Raw genomic sequence first — 8,238 nt, 5'->3', positions numbered from 1 at the left:
CTTCGAAAATACATCATAACTTCCTTATGTTTTATATCTCTGACTTAAAACTTAGTACAAAGTATGATAATGTTGTGAAGATACTAGATATATAAATATATTACATGAACATTATTTAGTTGAGGTTGATCCTACGTTCTTAAATCAATGCGAACATGGTCGGACGCTGAACCACGATGGTTTCACTTTCGCTCGATAGCTCGTCGCAAAATACATTATAACTACGTTATTTTTAATTTCTTTGACTTAAAACTTGGTATAAAGTCAGATAATGTTGTGAAGATACTATATAAAAATATTACATGTACATGCTTTAGTTTGAGGTCGCGCAAGGTAGTGCAAGGTCGCGTGTGGTCGCGTGCGGTCGCGTAGTAATTAGTCAGACCGGAACAGCTAAGCCAAGTGAAGAAAATCAACGTAAGTATATGACACTTCTTCCAAAAATGAAGCCTCTTACCTAGTCATACAGAAATAAAGTCGAGTACTTCGTCAGCCACAATATAAAGCTTTCCCTCTCCACGGGTCACCGTCATTATGAACTAGCCGGAAGTCGCCTGTGACACGATCGAACGAACGCTGTCTGCAAGGGGCCATTTGATTGGAAATTAATTATTCATGACGCGACTTCCTTCCCTGTTTGATTCAGACCATAGATGTGTATTCATCTATGATTCAGACTAAGTTTCATCCAACTTTATCTGTTATCTGTTGCAAAGACATCTGAGGAAGGGAGGTCGCTACCGCGTTGTTTACGGTGAAGCGAATCGACGCATCTTTAGTGTACACGACAGTAACGTTATAAAACGACAGTCATTGAATCTTTGAGTGATCACACACACACTTGTGTGAAGCAAATCATGTAAGGTAAACGACACGGGGTGTGTGACGCATACTAGAAGGTATCAATCCGTGAAAAGCCGCCTGGTGGAAGTGGAACGCCGCTTGGTGAGTCCCGCACCGAGCAACTTGAATTCTCACTTCGGGTAGTCTTGCTCGAGTTCAAATTCAAGTTACTCCAGCAATAGTGTCGGGCGCTGCATGGTTGGACAATCTACGAGTAGTTTATGGAGCCCCCCCACTCCCAGGCTGTACAACCGGTGTTAACCATCTTATTTTTCGGCTGAGCGCATCTTTCGTCTTCGAATAGCGAATTATATCTTCTTTTTGAGTGTCAGTGAGGTGAGATGAAGCTTATGGAGGCTGAACTGTTGATGCTAAGATGTGCACTTTCGTCCATGTTAATCTCGTATGAACACTCCACAAGGAATATATCCACCCTCATTTCCAAAGTACTGATGATCAACCTTAGGTACTGTACACTATTGTGGGGTCAAATTTGTTCAAAAATATGTTTTACCTACAGTGGAACCCCCCTTTTAAGACCTCCAACAATTTGAGAAAATCTGGTCTAAAAAGGAGGGAGTCTTAACGTTAGAGTAAATTTACAGAGGTTATCAGTGATGTTCCTAGGACTGGAGGGCAACAGGACAAAATGTCCTGAATCAAAAAAATAATAGGACATCATGTCCTGACTACAGAAAAACAATAGGACATTCAGATCAAGCGAACCAATCATGGCACCTAACCTTTTTAGATGACTGAGAATAATATGAATAAAGGCAAATAAAAACTGAACAGTTCCAAATTTATTTTAATATTTTAAATGCAACAGTGTTCAGTAGGGTTACTTTCACACACACACAGACACATGCTTCAGAATGTCATAAGTGATCTTTTCCCACGCAAACCTTTTTCTTCGGCATCTTTGCAGAAATGTGGCGGCGGAAGTAAAGTGTCGCTGTCAAAAGTAGCGAGAGTTGTGGCTCTTGTAATATTGTTTGGTCGAGAGTTGCGTCCCTTGTGTTATTGTTCGACCGAGAGTGAAAATTGAAGTTCAAGTAGGCCCCGATTCGAACTCGTTTTAACGGGGTTTGATACTTCAGTTTGTACAGATTCTTCTTGCAGTGACCGCTCGAGACGTAATACTATCGGACAATGACCGCTGACTTCGCGATCGGATCGGACATTCGACGGGACTCCCGCAGTGGGGCACTGCGGTTATGAAATTAAAGGCCCCTCCTGTTTTTGGAACCGCAGGAGCTTTCTAGTTTGCTGTTAGGTAGATTTTTGGTTCCTCTTTCCTGTCATGCTCTCTTTTTCTTCATGAATTCTTTTCTTTTTTCTGCCTTCTTGCTCATTCACCTGTATTTTTTCCAAAAATCTCTTCTCTTGCCGCTTGTCTCGCGATTCATGTATAGTTTAATCTGTTAGTGTTCTGATGTAAGTCCAGCAGTAGATAGGTTAAGCCTATTTTAACATACTGGAAACTGGTAATCTTCCAGTAGGTATTAATTTAGTTTTACTAAAGCCTGCTGGGACACAAGTAATGGGTTAGTGCATTTGTAAACAGGAATCGCTTGACAAGTGGCCCCCTTCATCCCCCCCTTCCTCGTCCTGATATGGCTCTGCGTAGTCGGCTGGACGTTAAGCAACAAATAAACAAACAAATTCGACGGGACAGGTGTTTGCAATCGGTCATTTTACAACCTAAATCGGTCATAATGACCGACGCCTCGGAACATCACTGGACTTATGAACAACATGCATGCATGTTTATTTTATAAGAGAGGAAGTCTTAAATTGGGGGGGGGGGGGGGGGGGGGGGGGGCATGTTTCTTTATCTAAATCCATTCCGAGTCTCCGCCTTTCTCGCCGAAGCATGTTTGCTTGGCTGAATGCCGCACATGAATTCAGGATTTCCAAAAGATTCTCCTGTCGAACCACCATTTTGGAAAGGGAAGTAAAGCTAGGGTTATTCAAATCGGGTAAAGGCAGTCACTAGGTTGGCGCGAGATTGAGTGGTATCGTACTTTCCAACTGGAAATCCACCCGGGTGTATTCCTTATATATACAGGGAAAATGCTGACAGGGAATGCACCCACATTTGGTCGACATAGACCCCTTCAGCGTTACTTTGGCAAGGAAGCATCAGTTCAGTCTGTGGTATATTCAAATATATGCGAAAGCTGGGCCCAGGAAAAGGAATTAAATTGTTAATTTGTGTAACGATATCAGGTTTACCTAAAATCAGCTTTGGCATTCGATAGATCTATCTATCTCTCTGAGACTGAAACATTGTTTTCTGGTCAAATTAAAAGATAAAAAATCATCGTTATGTTCTAGTGAAACAAAAATGAGGCTCCTGTGCGCATCAAAGCTGTTTAATTTACTTTAAATGGTGTCTAACGCTCATAATTTGTTGTGTGGTATACATGTACTGGGCCTGTCAAACTTTGTACAGGCTTGTTACTTTCTTGAAGTTACTCGGCTGGTTGGCGCGCGATGATTTTGCCATCACTGGACATGCAAAATGCGGTTTAACAGGAGGACTTTCTCATTACTTTGACTTTGAAAACTAAAGAAAAGGATAGAAAGATATATTTTACCAATAGGGCTATTCTTCTTCTTCTTAATTTTCTTGAGGAAATCCCTGTACACAGACCGGCACGGTTGGCCTAACGGTAATGCGTCCGCCCCGTGATCGGGAGGTCGTGGGTTTGAACCCCGGCCGGGTCATACCTAAGACTTTCAAATTGGCAATCTAGTGGCTGCTCCGCCTGGCGTCTGGCATTATGGGGTTAGTGCTAGGACTGGTTGGTCCGGTGTCAGAATAATGTGACTGGGTGAGACATGAAGCCTGTGCTGCGACTTCCGTCTTGTGTATGGCGCACGTTAAATGTCAAAGCAGCACCGCCCTGATATGGCCCTTCGAGGTTGGCTGGGCGTTAAGCAAACAAACAAACAAACGTTATATGTCAAAGCAGCACCGCCCTGATATGGCCCTTCGTGGTCGGCTGGGCGTTAAGCAAACAAACAAACAAACAAAATCCCTGTAAAAGGACAACTATCCTTATTTGGTTGGTGCTCCTAATTTCCCTCGAGTGAAAGATAAAGTGGATTAAGTGTTCCTATGCCTGTGGGAAATAATAACATGGGTGGGTTGGTAGCCAAGCTTGCTTTATTCCCCCCTATGCTTCTTTCTCTCTGTAAACTTGTAGGGCTAGTTATTTTTCGGAAACTTAAATTACCCAGCAACCAAAATTACTTACAGAACAACAGGCCTGAACCTTTGATAGCACACAGGTTTAAGAGCTGACTTTTTTTGGATCTACTTATGGCTTTTTTATGCGATTGAAAAGTTCCGAACGCTCTAAAGTACGAAATATACATTTCTGGAGCAAACAATACAAAAATACTGCATTTAATTTAACAACTACAGGCTTGAACACATGGATCTCCGTTCTGCTTAAGCTCGCATTTTTCATGATCCGCTAACTTCCACTATTATTTTTAATAGTCACTGAGACTCAGCATTTGCTGCCCTACATGTCATGCCTGGTGTCCTATTTCAGTCCCTGTGCTGAGAGGCTGGCCTACCACACAGTGCTACCTAGCGCAGCAACCGGGCCTGACGAAAACAATACAAACAGGACGAACGAACGAACTTTATTACTCAAGGATGGAGATTTTAGGCTCACGCCTAGTCTTACAATGACCGGCACGGTTGGCCTAGTGGTAAGGCGTCCGCCCCGTGATCGGGAGGTTGTGGGTTCGAACCCCGGCCGGGTCATACCTAAAGACTTTAAAATTGGCAATCTAATGGCTGCTCCGCCTGGCGTCTGGCATTATGGGGTTAGTGCTAGGACTGGTTGGTCCGGTGTCAGAATAATGTGACTGGGTGAGACACGAAGCCTGTGCTGCGACTTCTGTCTTGTGTGTGGCGCACGTTATATGTCAAAGCAGCACCGCCCTGATATGGCCCTTCGTGGTCGGCTGGGCGTTAAGCAAACAAACAAACAAACTAGTCTTACAATCTGTCCCTGCTAAACTAAGACATAAAAATAAAGACAATAAAAGGACAATTGTCAATCGCAATCATACAGTATTACTAATACAGAGCAAGAGCGATAGAATCTATCTATATCACTGCTGAAGGATAGAGTGGGGTGTCTATTACAGAGCTATGCCTCACATGACTAAGTTCAGTAAAATTGGCGATAATCAATGCAAACATAATTATATGTGCCTTGAATAAATAATGAGATATGTTGTATGTCCACCAGGTGAAGCCACCTAACATCAGGATGAAGAGGAAGCAGCCGTGGACTGTGGTAGTGAAGATGGAGCACCATGCTGTTGAAGAATCATCACCGGCCTGTAGTGTGATGGAGACAACTCCAAGCGGTGAGTGTGTAATGTGATATTGTGTGTGTGTGAAAGATGGAGAGCGGTGAGTTTGTAACGTGATTCTGTGTGTGAAAGATGGAGCGCCATGCTGTTGAAGAATCATCACCAGCCTGTAGTGTGATGGCAACAACTCCAAGCGGTGAGTGCGTAATGTGATATTGTTTGTGTGTGAAAGATGGAGAGCGGTGAGTTTGTAACGTGATTCTGTGTGTGAAAGATGGAGCACCATGCTGTTGAAGAATCATCACCAGCCTGTAGTGTGATGCAGACAACTCCAAGCGGTGAGTGTGTAACGTGATATTGTGTGTGAAAGATGGAGAGCGGTGAGTTTGTAACGTGATTCTGTGTGTGAAAGATGGAGCACCATGCTGTTGAAGAATCATCACCAGCCTGTAGTGTGATGGAGACAACTCCAAGCGGTGAGTGTGTAACGAGATATTGTGTGTGTGAAAGATGGAGCACCGTGTTGTTGAAGAGTCATCAGCCTGTGGTGTGATGGAAGGTTGTGTACGTAAGGGAGAAAACTGATGAAACCCTGCAGGTTTTTTTTCTGAAAATGCGCTTTAACGGAACGTGTTGTGTAATGATCTAAGCATGTGTATAATTATGTTGTCATAATTCACTTGACCTTTTTTAGCTGTTCAAAAATCTTCAAATACCAAGGCTCGGAAACTAAAATGATACTCCATGGGAAATAATTTCTTGAGAAGCCAGTGGTTCCATTTTCAACATTAATTCATCATCAAATGTCCACTTTGCACAGGGAATACCCAAGCTGTTCATTTCTGGTATGTGACCAAGTGGAGAGATTGTCTTATTCCATGCGAAGGCCTGGCCACATCTGAGATTGTGTTCCAAACTGTGTTATTAACTCTAAAAAGACAGAATTATTCTTTTCCTGATATGTTCACGAAAGACAGAAAGAGATGACACCTAAAGGCACATTCCTTTTTGTGTAAGCATAATTTTACACAAAAAGGAATGTGCCCTTAAGTGTCATATCTTTCTGTCTTTCGTGAACATATCAGGAAAAGAATAATTCTGTCTTTTTAGAGTTAATAATTTTTATCTTTTAGGAATGTTCTCTTTCATACGTTCAGAAAAGGTCTGTAAACATGTTGTCAAGATGAAGGGAAGACTTCAAACATGAATTTTTATGAATGTTCTTTTTTAGCACCAGCAGGTGAAGATTTCAAGACAGAGAAAGCGGTGTGCGTCCAGATGGAGCGTCCAACAGATATACCAACATCGTCCAGTACTTACAGTATGGTGATGGAGACAACTCCAAGCAGTGAGTGTGTAACGTGATGTTGAGTGTGTGTGAACAGTGATAGGGAGGCCCGGCGGCCATTTTCATTTTTTTAAAATTTTCCCCAACTTTGGCCATTCATAAATCAAAGTGTTATGTCTTTAATCTTTTAACTACCAAGTTTATTGTTCTGTAGAATCCCTCAGCTCCCAAGTTATTTTGAGCAGAGACGGTCAAAAACGGGTATGCGTGTTTAAATTATTATTACTCAGTTTCTCTTTGTCAGATTGATAAAAAAAAATTGGTATGTTATTGGATAGGGATCAAACTTCAAAGAGTATGTGTTCTTCTTCTTGGTGGTATGTATGTCGCAGTGTTATCATGATTTATCTACCTGTTTACCTGTCAATAAAGTTGAAAAATTACGCTTACTTGTTGCTCCGGTATATCATCCATTTCGCTGTCACTTGTTGATATTCATTGAACGATCAAAGTAGGTCAGATCAGCAGTGTTCACAGAAATGCTGATGTCGAAGCCAGAATCTTCTAATTGATGTCTATTTTCGTGGAGATAATCAAGCATAGTCATGAAATCAGGATCACTGTCATCTGAATCCATGTCGGCACCAAGCGCCCAAAAGATTTGGTGAAAAAAGATCGATTGTAACTCTCACAGAGATCGAAAGCACATGGGGAAAAAACAAGGCGGAAGTGAGACAATCCCACAATGCATTTGCAACCGTCTTATTACTACTGCTCGCGCACAACAACCGCAAACAACCGAAACAGACGCTACACCGGCGAGGGGCGGTATTGGAATAGCAGCAATGGCGGAAGACGGGCGGTATCGGGCGGTATGGTAGTTAAAAGGTTAATCTTCTGAAATTTTGTAGATATGCTTAATATAATATTTTCTATGGGATCCAAACATTTTAGGGTTGTAGCTTTATACGATTTTTAGCTATGAAGCACCAAAGTCGGGGGAAATGTCCATCACACCAACCCCAGACCACCTTAGAAAAACTTGTGCAGAGCACTAAACACAAAAAATGCTCTTTTTCATCAACTGTTTTATTAATTGTACTCATTGAATGTTAAAATGCATGTATATAGAATTTACTTGCGAAAGAAAATAGTTAATGAAGTCAATTTAGCCAAATTAAAAAATGGCCGACATCATATGAATACTACCGGCACGGTTGGCCTAGTGGTAAGGCGTCCGCCCCGTGATCGGGAGGTCGTGGGTTCGAACCCCGGCCGGGTCATACCTAAGACTTTAAAATTGGCAATCTAGTGGCTGCTCCGCCTGGCGTCTGGCATTATGGGGTTAGTGCTAGGACTGGTTGGTCCGGTGTCAGAATAATGTGACTGGGTGAGACATGAAGCCTGTGCTGCGACTTCTGTCTTGTGTGTGGCGCACGTTATATGTCAAAGCAGCACTGCCCTTATATGACCCTTCGTGGTCGGCTGGGCGTTAAGCAAACAAACAAACAAAAAAATATGAATACTCTTATTTATCAGGTATGCAGATCTTCCCGTCGCGATATAACCTTGAACGGTTGAAAACGACGTTAAACACCAAATAAAGAAAGAAAGATGCAGATCTTCACTCTAACATAATTCATTCACTTAATATAAACTTATAACATATCAAATTAAAGGAAATTAGCTGCTCTCGATAGTATAACCATATTCAATCAGATTTGATGGAAAAAATGTCAATTTTAGTTAGAATAAGGAAA

At 42.0% G+C, this 8,238-nt stretch overlaps 1 long non-coding RNA gene across 1 annotated transcript; it reads left to right on the top strand.

Annotated features, from left to right (window-relative positions):
- Positions 1–587: 587 nt before the first annotated feature.
- On the top strand, positions 588–6,533 carry LOC138951136 (uncharacterized). The gene is made up of 3 exons (XR_011451004.1): positions 588–945; positions 5,124–5,244; positions 6,422–6,533. It is a non-coding gene; the product is annotated as an uncharacterized lncRNA (long non-coding RNA).
- The last annotated feature ends 1,705 nt before the right edge of the window (positions 6,534–8,238 follow it).

This window comes from Littorina saxatilis, linkage group LG16 (assembly GCF_037325665.1).
Source record: "Littorina saxatilis isolate snail1 linkage group LG16, US_GU_Lsax_2.0, whole genome shotgun sequence".
In the NCBI taxonomy this organism is placed as follows: Eukaryota; Metazoa; Mollusca; class Gastropoda; order Littorinimorpha; family Littorinidae; genus Littorina; species Littorina saxatilis.
This window is presented reverse-complemented; position numbering and strand designations above follow the sequence as displayed.